At 46.0% G+C, this 15152-nt stretch overlaps 1 protein-coding gene across 2 annotated transcripts in view; it reads left to right on the top strand.

Moving 5' to 3' along the window:
* Nucleotides 1–2480: 2480 nt before the first annotated feature.
* Nucleotides 2481–15152, top strand: part of SPSB1 (splA/ryanodine receptor domain and SOCS box containing 1) — a 104157-nt gene continuing 91485 nt past the window's right edge. Inside the window, exons 1-2 of one of the 2 annotated variants that reach the window (XM_029066514.2) lie at nt 2481–3018; nt 6389–6542. The gene's annotated coding sequence lies outside the window, so the exon portion shown is untranslated. The remainder of the gene's footprint in view (nt 3019–6388; nt 6543–15152) is intronic. The other variant, XM_029066513.2, reaches the window with a different exon arrangement.

Genomic DNA, 15152 nt, shown 5'->3' with positions numbered 1-15152 from the left:
ACAACAACAACAACAAAAAATAGTATCAGATTAGCATATTTGTTTCACCTACAGAACACTCACATGAATCAACAATGAAATGTGGAGGTCCTGAAGTTCCATGCTTAACAGCATCTGCTATGAAACAGTTCAGGATAGGAAAAGGAGAAAAACATTTAGATTCTCCAGTGAAATTTACCTAGAACATGTAAGCAGGAGAACACTACTACCCAACTGGATCGAAGCCAGGATCTCTACCCATTCCGCTTTTCCTTCACCTTCTCCTCCATCACTTCCCCCAAAACTGTGCAATTTTTATCCATCGAGATCTTCCTTTTTATGCAACTCACACTAAGACGAGCACCTCCACCTACAGATGAGTAGTGTCCTCTTTTGAAATACAAACAGAGCCTCCAGAAGACGGCAGCTCTGTATTGGGAAGTCTCCCCTCAGAGCACTGGTGAGGCACAACTGGTCTTCACTTATGAGAGCTGACAGCCTCCAAGCCCCAGGCAGAATGGCTGCAGACTGCTTGGCCCACGTGTTGGGAAATAGCACAAACTCGCCTCGCCTCCCTGAACCTCTAATGCCATGGGGCCGACCCAGCCTAAGGCCTGAGCTTATGCCCAGCCCCTGGTAAATAAACTAGAGAGAAGGATGGGGTGCCATTTTGTCTTTCAGAGAAGACACAGGAAGACAAACTCGACTCACCTCCCTGAACCTCTAATGCCACGAGGCTGAATGAGCCTAAGACCCAGTTTATGCCCAGCCCCTGGTAAATAAACCAGAGAGAAGGATGGGGTGTCATCGTGTCTTTCAAGGAAGACATAAAAGTGAACATGAAAGCACTCCTCGTTGTCCTAAGGCAACCCCCAAATTTCCCAGACACCAGTTGACAATACAGTAGCTCAAACATTAAGTGAAGGCGAATTGTGAAGCAGGCTGTGATTTGGGGTAAACAGACTTGTGTTATTGAAATTATCACCAGATTGTCCATGGCGGCTGCAGAGTGATACAGTGTTAGTGGTGTGGAATTTGTAGATGATGTAACCACAGATCGACTGCCCTGGCACCAAGACTACTGTGTCCATCAAATCTCAAATGCCACAAAACGCATTATCTGGTTCAAGGTGGATCTGGTGAGGCCATCCTTTGGCAGAGAAGCAGCATAGCCTAGTGGATAGAGCTCAGGCCTGAGAGTCAGAAGTACTTCCTGGCTCCGCCCCTTCTCTGCTGTGTGACTTTGGGCAAGTCACTTCATTTCTCTGTGCCTCAGTTACCTCATCTGTATAAAGGGGATTGAGACTGTGAGCCCAGTGTGAGACAGGGACTGTGTTCAACCTGATTACTTTGCATCTATCCCAGTGCTTAGAACAGTGCTTGCCACATAGTAAGTGCCTAACAAATACCATAATTATCATTACTACTATTACCAGGATTCTTATCCCTGCTCTGCCACTTGTCTGCTCTGTGACCTTGGCCAAGTCTCTCAACTTCTCTGTGCCTGAGTTCCATCATCTTTAAAATGGGGATTAAGATTGTGAACCCTATGTGGGATGGGGCTGTGTCCAATATGATTAGCTTGTATCTACACCTGCGCTTTAGTACAGCATCTGGCACATAGTAAGCACTTAACAAAAACTATAAAAAGAGTCTTGGTTCCCATCTCAACTTGCTTGAAATGCAGGTTCGCAGCTTCTACTGTGTCTGCTCGTATCCTGAAAATGACTGCACAGTCCACATGTAGGTTGGATGGAGGGGGTTGGGAGAGAGGAAGGGCCTTGGAAGAACCCCTAAACCCCAGACAGAAGTTCCTGTGGTGGGGGACCTCATCAGCATCCTTTTCCCTGTCTACCAACTCTGATATAGTGCCCTCTCCCAAACGTCTAGTACAGTGCACCGCATACAGTAAGCACTCAATAAATATAATTGATTAATTTCCCCTCAAGGCCGACCCATCCCTAGAAAAAGGCCACTCGATTCCTTCCCCATGACTTTGCAGTTTAGGAAGGAGGATTTCACCAAGTTCTGAGATTTCATCAGGTGAAAAGGCCCGAAAGTCTCTTTCTGTGACCTCACTTAGCCTCTGTGTGCCTGAGGCTCTGCCTCCTAAAGCGTTTCCAACCCTCCCGGGATAAGGGGAGTGGGGGTGGGGGGGGAGGCATTCCTCTTCTGTCTAGCTGCAAAAACATGTTTAGGATTTGCCAGGTCCCCTTCCTCCACCCTCAGCCCCCCATCTACAGCAACCAGACTCTTCTGCAACGGTCCGTCCCTTTCCTCGAGGATGATTCCTTGGGGCCAGTGCCTGACTCATGGCATTTACCGGGAAAGCTACACCCCTCCCTCTGCACCCCTCTCCGACTCCCGAAGAAGGGGAGGGAATAAACAAACGAACTAAGGAGGCCTGACTCGTCACAGCCTCAGCTGACAGCGGCCGGCTCGTCCCACCGCCCCTAGGACCGATGTGGTCGCCTCTCGGGAGGTGAGCGGGGAGGCCTGGAGGAAGGGGCGGAGGGAGCGGCTGGGAGGTGCAGAGGCCCAGCTGAGAGCGCTTCGCAGCACGTGATGAGGGAGGGCTCGCCTCTTACCTCCTCTCGCATGAGCCGGGGGTTGGTCTTGCGGCCCCCCATCCCGCCTCCTTTCCCTCCCCGGCCGGTCCTGCAGCACGCGCTCCGCTCGCACTATTGTGCCCTCGCATGTTGGGGGGTGCGTTTGGCGCTCCCCATTTAAAGCCGCCGGTTTAGATTTTATTTGTGTAGAAGGGATCAACGCCGCCGATTTTTGATTTTACTTGGGTAGAAGCATTTATTAAGCCGGCGCACCCACGCGAAGGTCCTGGGCGATCCCTGCTGCTGTGGAAGCAGCCCGGGCCCACAGGGAGGATTTTTTTTTTCCATTTTCCCCCCGTTTTTGCACTACGAGAAGCGACCCGAGAAGCCGCGGCTAAGCAAAAAAAAGTCAGCGAGCCAGAGGGATAAAGAGCAACGGCAAGCGGGGAGAGGTGGGCGAAGCCATGGTCCTGCGCTGCGCCCCTGAACGGTAGGCAAGAGGGAGTAGGAGGGGTCGGGGGTCGCCGTGCACCGGGGGAGGGGTGGGTGGGCACGGGAAGGCCGCGTCCCTCCTGCTGTGGGACGTGGGGAAGCCCCCTCTGATCGCTGTCACCCGTGGAAGTGGAAGGATTGGGGGTGGGGGGGGGTCTCCACCGACCCTCTTCTTGCACCCTGAAGCTCCAGCTACTGTGCAGAATCTCTCCACCCGAGGGGTGGGGGGCAAGGAGGGGTCAAGGTTCGGAGGTCAAGGCTCGGAGGTGGGTGCAAAAGGGGGGTCTCCCCCAGCTCCCTCCCCGTCGGGTGTAAAGGAGAGGAGGGTCCGATTTGGGTGAAAAGGAGAGCTGAAGGCTCGCCTCTCTAGCCCCTCGTGGGCGAGGGGCTGCAAGGTCCTGGCTCCTTCTGCGACCCGCTGCGGCATGACCCCTTCCTCTCTCCTGCTCGGCGGAGAGGGGCTCGTTCTCATCAAAAACTTTGGTTTCGCTTTTCCCGCCCGGCCTGTGACCGCCTCTCCCTCCTGCGTTGCTCCTGCGGGTTGTCAGTGGAGCGGACGCCTCCTCCAAACTTTCTCAGCTCTCGGACCCCCCTCTCTTCTCCTCTCCTCTCTCTCCTCCACTCCTGCCAGCCCGGGCTGTCCAAAGTAGCTCGCAGTCTTATTGCTGCTGTGCTTTGTTTTGCCTTTAAAGCAAAACAAAAGCCACCAGCCTTTTAGAGGAAATCTGAGTGCAAAGCAGAGAGGAGGACAATGTTGTTGCCGAATTGCGCTTAGTACAGTCCTCTGCACACTGTAAGCGCTCAATAAATACGATTGAATGAATGAATAATAGTAATAATGATGGTATTTGTTAAGCGCTTACTATGAGACAGGTACTGTTCTAACCGCTGGGGTGGCTACGAGGTAATCAGATTGTCCCACGTGGGGCTCACAGTCTTAACCCCCGTTTTACAGATGAGGGAACTGAGGCCCAGAGAAGTGAAGTGACTTGCCCAAGGTCCCACAGCAGACAAGTGGCAGAGTCAAGATTAGAACCCAAGTCCTCTGACTCATTCAATCGTATTTTTTGAGTGCTTACTGTGTGCAGAGCACTGTACTAAGCGCTTGGAAAGTACAGTTAAGCAAAAAAGAGAAAGACAATCCCTGCCCACACCGGGCTTACAGTCTAGAAGGGGGAAGACAGACATCAAAACAAGTAAACAGGCATCAGTATAAATAGAATTATATATATGTATTATATATATACACACATACAAGTGCTATGGGTGGGGAGAGGGGGGTAAAGCTGTTACAACTCTCCCTTCGGAGAGGTGTCAGCTGCAACTTGAGCCAGGGGGTGGGAGAGTTTCTTCTCCAGGCCCTCTTCCCGTCCAAAGGTTCAGCTGTTGAAGGGGCCCGGAGAGAGTCCAGGCCAGAGCGAGGTCACCTGAGTTTCACCAGCAAACGGCACTAGAGAGTCCTGGCCTGTAGAGGAGAGAATTCAGAGTTTCCTCCAGGTTACTAAGGGAGACAGAGCTCTGGGTGCACTATGTGGAAACACAGCTGCCTTGTGCCTGCAAGGCAACCTGACAGCCCCAGAAAGCAGCCTAAATTTTGCTTCTCAGAGTTGTTTCCTCCCTCCCCTTTATGCTTGTGTGCCAGTGACAGTGTGCTACAATCCAGTTTGAAATTTTAAGTGCTGATGGTGGTGTGGTGGTGATCTAAACTTCCATGACAAGCTGGATGCCTAGCTTCAGCTCACACTCTTGAAAAAAAATTAAAATAAATATATAGCTTTTGGTTGCATTGGCATTTGGTGCTTCCTGAGTGAGTAATATTTAATTAAACACTCCGGCATAGCATCGGAGCCTGGTCATGAGTTGAGTTTTAACAGGTGTTCATTGTAAAAGCCCTATCCTCTAGGATGACTAAAGTGTGATAAATAACAGAAATATGTTATGTGCCCCTCTTATATAAAAAAATTAAAACACTGGGGGAAAGGGAGGCCAGGGTCTTACAGGACTTTTTTTTTCCCCTACCTGGCTCTTTTATTCAATTTGCTGAAAATCCGGCTTTTCCAAACCAGTCAAGAGAGAACTATCTTCTTTCTCACCTACTGCTGCCCATCTTATGCCTCTTGCAACACATATGAAAGAGGTAGCTTTTCATTTTAGGGATTGACTTGATCATTTTGGTATTCTAAGGCAGCATCCCACCCTGGGCTGTTGCTGCTTCAAGTAACTAGGCTGTCTCTTCAGAACTAAGTTGTGAAATTGTAATCTGATGAGGTGCCATTTTTTTACTCTCATCCTGGCGATGACCAGAATGTCCAGGTTGTGTGTTTTTTTTCTAAGACCAATTTTGAAGATGAGGGACAGAAACTCAGATGTGGTGCTTATGCTGCCCTCACAATCCTCTTTGAGAGAAAAGAAATGATGAAGACCATTGTGCATGTTGTTGGTAGAAATCTGTATGTGCCCATTACTCTCTCAAAATCCATCTCTTACAGTTTGCTGCCATTCTGCACTCTGAGCAACTTCATTGTGAAATGGACAAGTTTTTCCCTGTTTGAGCTCCCCCAGTATTGCTTAAAGTCAAAAAAAAAAAAAAAAAAGGTTTAGTTGATGGATCATTTGTTGAGCACTGTGTGCAGAGGATTGTACTAAGCGCTTGGACAAGTACAGTGTAACAGAAATGCTAGACACATTCCCTGCCTCCAAGAAACTGAGACAGACATTAATAAAAATAAATTTGGATATGTACATAAGGGCTGTGGGGCTGAGGATGGGGTGAATAAAGGGTTCAAATCCAGGTGCGATGAAGCAGATGCATAGAAAATCTTTCTTACTTTACCAACATCTTCCCTGCTGTCCCTGAGGCCTTTAGCCCACGAAGCAATAACAGTTGGGTTGAGATGGGTGGGGAGGGGTCTTGCCACCGGCCCCTATCTGGATCCAGCAGCCTACATTGTTCCTGTGGAAAATTGCCCCTAGTGGATTTTGATGGTGACAACCGGTGGGCTTGCAATTTTTTTCTTTTTCCCTTTCCTGCCAAACTTGTAGAGGACTTTCTGGGGCTTGTCATTTCAGAACTGCTAGTAAAATATTCCCTCTGGATTGAGAGTATACCATCCTCCTTTCTTTCTGCCAGACAAGATGATTTTGGCCCCATTTCAACAGGTAGCTCTCTACCATAAATTCAGCCCCCTGTGACTTTGATGCAGATGTTTAATTTCGGTACAGAACACTTGGGATGTTCCCACTAATGAAGTAAGGTCAAAGGAAACCAGAGTGTAGTAATCGGATCATTAACTGCTCTTGATCTCTCTTTTTATGCTTCAGGTCATAGTTCTGATGTTCTAAAAAGCTTTATTGAATTTGCATTTCAGCAGTTTGCAGTAAGCCCTTCACCTGCTGAGAAGAAACCTTATGATCCGTAGCCTATTTACTGGTTTTGTTTGAGAAGTTTCTACTATGACTGTTCATGAGAAATACCTGCACAGTTGTAAGTAACCTGTGGTTTCTCCTTCTCCACCCCCACAGGTAGGCAAGAGTGAACCTCACAATTGTAATTCTCCTGGAGACTTTTTTTTAACCACATAGCTTGACTTCATCTTTTAGATTTAATAACACTAGGCTAGAACACAACACTGTAAATTCATTCTGAACCTTCATTTGCTGGAATTTGAAGGACTCTTATCCGAGTTGTTTTTGTCTGTCCTTCCTTGTCTTTCATTCCGTTTGCCCGCCACTGTGACTGAAAGATCCTAAGTTTGGAAACTGTCCCCGATGATGAGCTTTTTGCAGAATCTAACACAGCACCCAGTAGATGCTTAACAAATGCTCTCTGATAAAGGTGATGATAAAACAGGTATTGATTTTTTGCCCAAGGACTGTTGAGCGATGAAGCTGCAATCGGGCAGAGGTTTTTGACTTCCAAACCCAGACTCTTCCCCTTGCCTGATGTCTAATCCTTAGGGTGTCTGCTCAGGGAAAAGAGGGAAAAGCTATCTCAAGTAACTTGAAAGTTGTGTACTGTGGCCATCCCTTTTAAGGCTTTGGGAAGTTTGCTTGCTTGTTTGTTTTTTAGAACTCATGTTTATTGCCTTACTTTAAAAATACATGAATACAGTGACCGAAACACGAACCCACATCAAAAACTGGCACAGGCCATCTGTTCCTTTCTCAGAGTCATTGAAGATAATTCACCCGTGTGAAATGCCACTCTTGCTCTTTGGTATTGTTTCATAGCAAGATTTGTTACTCATTTGTTCATGGGTGTAGGGTTTGAATGTGTGTGGGGTTGGGTGTCAGAAGACAAGGAAGCTGTTTGTTTGACTTTTTTTTAAAAAACAACAAAAAAAAAAAAACCAACCCAGTAAAGGCAAGGCCCAAACAAAGAATCGCTGGGCTTCACAAGTGAATCTGTACTTGCCCAGCCCAGGAAAGGAGAGAGACAGCCCAGAATCATTTTCAGAGCACAGAGGAATGTGTTGGAAGACACAGTCCTAAGTAAACTAGAGACTGGCAGAGCAGAAAGCCATTGGCTGTGGTGGAGATGTGTTTGATGAATGTGCAGGAGATGGTGGACACCCACCCTTAAGGAGTTGGAGAGAAAATCTAAACATTGGAAACCAGTAGCTAAGGCTTGGCTTGATTCACACATGCAGCTTCCTCCATTGCTTACAAAGAGAAGAGGGACATTCAGGAGTGGAGGTCTCTCTTCATCACTCTAAGTGATCTTTCCTTGCAAAGTCAACCACTTGTAAGCAGGGGAACATGGGGTGGTCCAGATTGCTTGGTCTCCATGTGACTGGCTGGGGCTGGGGAGGGAGGGGGATACAGCTGCTTGGTTGATAGTCCCCTGGGGTGCAGGAGAACTTTCAAGACATTGATACTGATCTGAGGTGAAGGATGGCCAAACTTAGTGTCCATTTTCAACACTCTCCCGTCTCGCTTCGTATGTGTCCTTTTTGTCTTAATATACTTTATAAGGATGGAGAAGGGAGCAGGGCTGGTTTGAGAACAAGGAGGAACCAGGCCTAGAATGCCCTTTGTAGTGGCAGTTGGCAGCTGTTGCCTGGGTTCGCATTTTGACTCCACTTGTCTGATGTGTGATCTTGGGCAAGTCACTTAACTTCTCTGGGCCTCAGTAACCTCATCTGTAAAATGGGGATTAAGACTGTGAAGCCCACGTGGGACATCGACTATGTCCAGCCTGATTACCTTGTATCTACCACAGTGCTTAGAACGGTGCCTAGCACATAGTGCTAAACTATTATTATTAAAAAGAGGGTTGCTACTGACATCAAAAGAGCTGCAGATGTGTCAAGAACCTCAGTTTGCCCTGATTGGCAAAGGATTTGCAAAAGCTTAGTTCTGTTTCAGGATCACAAGGGCAATCCTGAATGTTCCTTAGCTGGTCAGACAGATCATTGTAAATAGCTGCTACTTTCAGGTTACAAGGGAGGGAAGGGGAGAAGACTAGTCAGGTAAATCTGGATTTGGAAAGGAATATTTGGCTGCTGCTGAGGCTAGTTCCAAGGCTTTATGATATTTTTGGAAGAAGTGTTCTTACCTGTTCTCTCTGTCACCAGATTAATCCAACCAGTTGTGGTAATATTACCACCATGAAGCAGAGCAATGGGATAGTTACAAGACTAAGTTTCTTGTGGGTCTGGATTATAGTTAGGGATTGGAAACACTTTATTAAAAAATTTAGTGGTGTTTTAGGTTAATATACTGTCATTGGTTAAAAATCAGTCTAAAGAGTTCTGGTTCATTCTACACTTTGGGTGCAGACATTACGTGTGTGTGTGTGAGTGAGTCATAGTGGGGAATGACGACTGAGAGAACCTCGTAAGCATGGGCTTGTCTTATGCCATCGAGTCGTCTCTGACCCTTAGCGACACATGGACACTTCTCTCCCAGAACTCCCCACCTCTGTCTTCAATCACAGTGGTAGTGGATCCATAGAGATTTCTTGGTAAAAATGCAGAAGCGGTTTACCATTGCCTCCTTCTGCACAGTCAACTTGAGTCTTCACCCTCGACTCTATCCCATGCTACTGCTGCCCAACACAGGTGAGTTTTGACTTGTAGCAAATCGCCTTCCACTCGCTAGCCACTGCCCAAGCTAGGAATGGAATGGGTATGCCTCTGCTTGACTCTCCATCCCATAGTCGAGATTGCTAAAGTACTGGAAACTCTCCAGGTGTGACCCTGAGAGAAGCATGGGCTAAAGCTTCTAAAGAAATTGTGTGTGGGCCCTGAGTAAGGGATTATCTTGATAGATGTATTCTCTAGTTTCTTTCATTTCTGGTTTAAACATTCTTTGGTTCTTGATGTTCTTCCTCCTTGAGCTGTAATGAAGCTATGATAGTCACTTATTTAAACTCTTTTAACCTTCCTATTTGCAACATGCTTTGACGTTCCTCACTGTTGTCCATGTGACTTTCCCAACCAGTAAGTTTGCAGATTTTTGCAATGAACAATCGAGTTGAAGTCACTTGGGCAGGGTCAGTTTGCACAATCAATCCGTATTTGAGCCAGGAATAAACTGAAGCAGAGTCTTAGCCCTCTGCTTTGGCTTCTGGGTCCCGTGGAAGGAAACCGATTCTGGGGGCTGATAAGCCCGAAGGTTGTGAGCCTTCAGGAAGTCACTAGCTGTGTGAGGCAGCATGAACTATGGGGAGATCACTTCCCTTACTCCAAAGGCTTGGCTTTCTGGTTCAGTTGAGAGACCTTGGGCAAGACCTCAACCCCTTTGAGCCTGAACCTTCCTCAAAGGAATTGTAAAAAGAGAAATGGGATGATGTGAAATGCCTTGAGAACCACACAAAAAATGCTATAATGTCAAGGTTCTTAGTGTTACTCTGGAAGTTGCTTGGAAGGAACAAAGCTTACTGGAACTTCCTAGATCTTACTGGAACTTCCTAGATCTTTCTGGAATGAATTGCTCTCCTTTGCTTCTTGGGGAGGGGTGACGAGGAGGAGATATCTACTGGATGCTTGTGCTCCTATCTCAACTTCTCAATGTGTTTGCAATGCTGCTGGCGTTCTTTCTGTGCACTGATGCCTGCCTGGATAAAGTGAGTTTTTTATCTTTATTTTTCTGAAAGGAGGGGACTAATATGGTGTGTGTCTCCAGCTTACCCTCCTTGTTGTTGATTGCATACAAAAGCAGGTAGAATGGGCAGGGGGTGGAGGAAGAGGAGGAAGAACCATCTGGGTGGATGCTAATGATAAGTAAATAAGTGTGAATGGCCACCTTTAGCCTCTTGGAATCCAACACTGAATGGGAAGAGATTTCTGAATGTCATGTGTCCCACAGTTTCTCCTGGTCTAAATGGTGCCTGAGCAGTGGCCTGGAAGGAGAGGATTTTTGTCTCTTGAAGACTGGTGTGCTGAAAGCCTCTCTGATAATTACTTATTCATGTTGGCTTTTGGTTAACCTTATCGGGTTCAGCAGCTCCATGTGGTGAATGTAGCTGTCCTCTCTCTGAATGGGGAAGGTTGCCTTCAACAACTCACTGCCTTCTCCCTGCTATAAATAGTCTATGTTGTAGGAGGTGGAAGGGGGAAGGGCTCACAATGAGGAAACTTTTCACAGACTATGCGAGAGGCCTCTTAAACTCCGTTGAATATGTCATCAAGAGATTCAGCCGTATCTTATTTATTGAGTGCTGACTGGGTGCAGAGCACTGCACTAAGCGCTTGGGAGAGTTCAACAGAGTTGGTAGACCCATTCCCTGCCCACAGCAATTCACTGGGACACTTCCAGCTCTTCCCTTTATTCCAGCCCTTGCCTCATCCTCCGCCCACACACCCCACTCCTTCCAAACCTCTTGAAAAAATGAATGAATCAGCAAAAAGATGCATTGTTAGGCTTCCTAACAGACCACGTGACTGTATTTCCAGGTGACTATCATCATCAGTTGGTATTTACAGAGTGCTTTACTGTGTGCAGAGTGCTCTATAGAGCACCTGAGAGAGCACAAAAGAGTTGATAGACACATTCCCTCCCCACCCTAGAGGGATGACTAGTGCTGCCACTTCCCCCTCCTCAACCCTCCATGGTGGTTTAAAAGGAATCATGGGTTAGTTACATTGTCATGGTACTTAAGTGCTTACTGTGTGGTGAGCACTGTGCTAAGCCCTGGAGTCCAATCAATTGTATTGAACCCTCAGTGTGTACAGAGCACTGTACCAAGTGCTTGGGAAAGTACAACGGAGTTAATAGACAAGATCCCTAACTCCAGCGAACTTACAGTCTAGAGGGGTGAGTAGTGCTGCCTCTTCCCCATTCATTCATTCATTCAATTGTATTTATTGAGAGCTTACTGTACTGTGAGTACAGTGCCATACTAAGCGCTTCCCCTTGCCTCCACCTCTGTCGTGGTTTAAAAGGAGTCATGGGTTATGTTATTGTGTGTTTACTAAGTGCTTACTATGGGGTAAACATTGTGTTAAGCACTGGAATCAAGTAGTCTGGTAATTGAGTGCTTACTGTGTGTAGAGCACTGTACTAAGTGCTTGGGAGAAGTACAATATAACAGAAATGATAGAAATGGAGATACTAAGCTCTCTTGGGTGAGCCTCTCCCTTACCCTCAGCTGAAAACCAAACAACTAGTGCTACAGTGATTTTATTAATCCATTGCTCCCATCTCTCCCCACCCCCCTCCTCCACATTTATTAATTCAGTTTTACATAAAATATTGGCCTCTTTCCTTCCTGGCAGATGGCCCATATCCTCTTGGCCAGCATCTCGTGCTTGGCTGATTTGAGAAACAGCTCTTGTCTGTTAGCAGTGCTTCCTCAGGGTGGGTCGAATCAAGGCAGTCTTTCACCGGGCTACTAGCCTGACTCTCCTTTCTGGGCTGCCTTAGGGAGTTAGTCTTCACTGGCCTATAAGGAAAGAAAAAAAACCTGAATAATACCTATAAAGTGTATGATAAAGGCAATTCGGACCATTTTGGGGAGAGGGGTGGAGAGGAAGAAGAGGAGAGAGTGGTGTAAAAGCAGTATGCTTAGTGGATAGAGCTCAGGCCTGGGACTTAGAAAGACCTAGGTTCTAATCCCAGTTCTGCCACATGTCTGCTGTTTGACCTTGGGCAAGTCACTCCACTTTTCTGGGCCTCAGTTATCTCACCTGTAAAATGGGGATTAAGACTGTGAGCCCCATGTGACAGGAACTCTGTCCAGCCTTATTAACTTGTATCTACCCCAGTGCTTAGAATAATGTTTAGTCTATAATAAGTGCTTAAGTGCCATAGTAATAATAAGGAAGAATTCCTTGGGGGTGAAACCCCATTACTCTATACCTATAATTCACTTGGCACTACTGATGGCTGCTTACAGATTCTGTGGCCCCCTACCTGGGAAAAGTAGTTTTGGTGGTTGGTTTTTTTTCCAGCCAAATGAAACTGTTGCCTCTGGTCAACCCCACTATCAATAACTCTCTCCTCCTTAAAATTTAAAGAACTTGACTGACAGCCATTCAATGGACCTAAATACCCTTATCTTCACTGGGATGAATACAATCGTTTTCTGCTAACATTCCACCTCAGTGTAATGATTTAATTGCTTTGACCTGAGTTAACTAACAGAGCTCCATTAGTTTTGCTGTATACACTTGAATGGATGAATGACATTCCAGCAGCAGGATTTTACATGCCTCGGTGCTGCTGGCAGATGAGGTGGTCTGCCTGTTGACTGGAGGTGGGGAGTGACGGGGAGGATGTATAAAAGAAAAGAACCACATTTCCCCATGGTTGGATTGATCTGGCAATCGGATCCTAAATCTTTCCCGTTTCCTTAAACCCCTACTGATGGTTTCTCTCATTGTTCCCAGCTTCCTGTTGCTCTCCTTCAACTTCAGTAATTCCTTTCTGGAATGGAATTGCCTCGTTCAGCCCTCTTGCCTAAGTAGGCAAAGAGAGAGAGAGATTTGTTAGCAAGGGTGAGAAGGGTCTGAGGATTGAATATTTATTGGAAGAACAAAGTTAATTCTTTGTTAGTTTGTTAGGCCTCTGCTTTTAGCAGAGTTTATTTTTCTGATGATCAGATCATTTGGATTGGTGCAGAAGGACCCCCAAGCTATTGTATTTCCTTATTGAAGACCTGGTCTAGGCCAGAAGGGTAGTTTCTGTGGCGACCACCTGGTTTATCTGATGGTCCAGGATTCTGGTCAAGCCAACGGTGGTAGAATTTTGCCTTTCAGGGAGCTGACTAAGCTCCAGTTTTTCCCCCTGGAAGTGCAGTTGAGGTCACCAAGATTCTCTAGTTAAACTGTGAACCCCCACACAGGACAGGGATTCCACGTGGGACAGGGATTGTGTTGGACCTAATTAACCTGTACCTGTAAAGCACAGTTTTAACATCTGAGTACATAGCCATAATAAAAATTATTAAGTTTTACCGAGCCTACATAAATATAGGGGAATCCCCACCACTACTAAGAAATTTTTTTTTTAAGGGAGGAATCTGAGGATCTTGTTTGCTATGACAAAGACATCAGAGTGACAAACCAATCATAAGACTGGCATCCCTGAAAATAATAATGATGATATGTTAAGCTGCATTTGGGTGCAGTGGTGCACGTGTGGGATGCTCTTTAGTTGATGGGATTGCTCTCCACTGATCTCTTCATTCTCAATCTACATCACAGACTTGGATTTTTTGCAGCTTGGCATAGTGGATAGAGCACAGGCCTGAGATCAGCAGGTTAATGGTTCTAATACTGCTTGGCCAGATGTCAGCTATGTGACCTTGGGTAAGTCATTTCACTTCTGTGCCTCAGTTCCCTCATCTGTAAAATGGGGATTGAGAATATGAGCCCTGCGTGGGACAGGGATTGTGTCCAACCCGATTTGCTCGTATCCACCCCAGCGCTTAGTACAATGCCTGGCATATAGTAAGCTCTTAATATACCATCATTATTATTTGCCAGTATGACAGTCTTATGATTTGTTTGCCACTCTGCTGTATTTGTCATAGCAAACAAGATCTTCAGATTCTTCCCTTAAAAAAAAAAATTCTTAGTAGTGGTAGGGAATTCCTTATCTTTATGTAGGCTCTGTAAAACTTTATTGATAATTTTTATTATGGTATTAAGCACTCAGATATTGTGCTGGACCAGATATAAAGTTATAGGATCCCCTTCATCATCATCATGGTTAATAGAATTTATTGAGCACTTACTGTGGGCAGATCACTGTACAAAAATTTTGGGACAGTACTAAACTTTTGGGATAGTACAGTGTAACAGAGTGCTTAGTACAGTGCTCTGCACTTAGTAAGCGCTCAATAAATACTATTGAATGAATGAATGAATGGTAGAAACACTCCCTGCCCACAAGTGGGGAAGTAGTGTTTTAGCTTAGTGCCACTAGTTATGGGACCCTTTTTTCCACGCCTCCTTGTTTGCTTGGACGTCACAGCTTTTGGGTATTGCCCGGGTATTGTTGGGTGTTCTCTGGGTATTATCTAGAGCCAGAACATTCTCGGGTTCTAATTCTGGCCCTACTATTTGTCTGCTGTGAGACTTGGGCAAATCACTTTGCTTTTTTGTGCCTCAGTTCCCTCATCTATAAAATGGGGGTTGAAAATTTGAGTTCCATGTAGGACATGGACTGTGTCCAACCCGATTACTCCAACTATCCCAGTGCTTAGAACAGTGTCTGGTACACAAATGAGAGAGAGAGCGAAAACACACGTGTGTGTGCCTCTTCCACTGCCTTAGAGAGAAGGGCCTTTGAAAGGGTAAGTACTCTGGGTGTGGAAATAGTGGAAAGAGCATGGATTTGGGAGTCAGAAGTCATGGGTTCTAGCCACAGTTCAGGCCCTGGCCCTGGCCTGTTGTGTGACTTTGGGTAAATTTCTTTACCTTTCTGTGCCTGTTTCCTCATTTGTAAATGGAGCTAGTAATACCTCTCCCCCCCCTCACAAGAATGTTATGAGACAAAACTAAGATAAGGAAAAATATATTTTGGAAGGTAATTATGCATTAAATTTTACGTCTCACCCCCAGCCCCCAACAAGATGACTTGTTTCTGCAGACAAATTTTTAAAAAGGCTCAAATGATAATAATTATAATGCTAGCATTTTAAATTCCTTACTATGATCTGAACACTTCATATATCATAGCATA

The sequence above is a fragment of the Ornithorhynchus anatinus genome, chromosome 5, assembly GCF_004115215.2.
Source record: "Ornithorhynchus anatinus isolate Pmale09 chromosome 5, mOrnAna1.pri.v4, whole genome shotgun sequence".
Lineage (NCBI taxonomy): Eukaryota > Metazoa > Chordata > Mammalia > Monotremata > Ornithorhynchidae > Ornithorhynchus > Ornithorhynchus anatinus.
The sequence above is the reverse complement of the archived record's forward strand: the minus strand, read 5'-3'. Positions and strand labels throughout refer to the sequence as shown.